The sequence below is a fragment of the Morone saxatilis genome, unplaced genomic scaffold (assembly GCF_004916995.1).
Source record: "Morone saxatilis isolate NCDOM2014 unplaced genomic scaffold, NCSU_SB_2.0 Contig1, whole genome shotgun sequence".
NCBI lineage: Eukaryota > Metazoa > Chordata > Actinopteri > Moronidae > Morone > Morone saxatilis.
In genome coordinates this window covers 20,825,558-20,825,951 of record NW_023339651.1, presented here as the reverse complement: position 1 = coordinate 20,825,951, position 394 = coordinate 20,825,558, and positions in this window count along the sequence as shown.

Here is a 394-nt window from a genome sequence, read left to right as displayed (position 1 = left end):
TTTTCTGTTTTCATATGAATATGAATCTCTTTTACAACTTTAAAAAAAGTAGTTCAAGGCACAGCTTGAACCCATAAATGGGCAGTAGCAGCCAGTCAACATTCCTCTGGGGATTTTTAAACAGTTTAATCATTTAATTAGGGACATTCTGTGGAACGGGAAGAAAGCCAGAATAAACATTCACATGCCCCTAAGCTGGGCCAATAGTGGCACTGTCACAGAAAGGGATTAATACCATTCAGAACAGCTGGGTTTTTAAAGTCTGACACTGGGGTCCCCCCTCAGACAAAACTGAGACAACTATTGTTTTCTCCATTTCCGGTGCGGTCTCCTAAAGGCCCAATGTGTAGCATCCTGTGGCATCTAGCCGTGTAGTTAGATTCAAACTGCAACT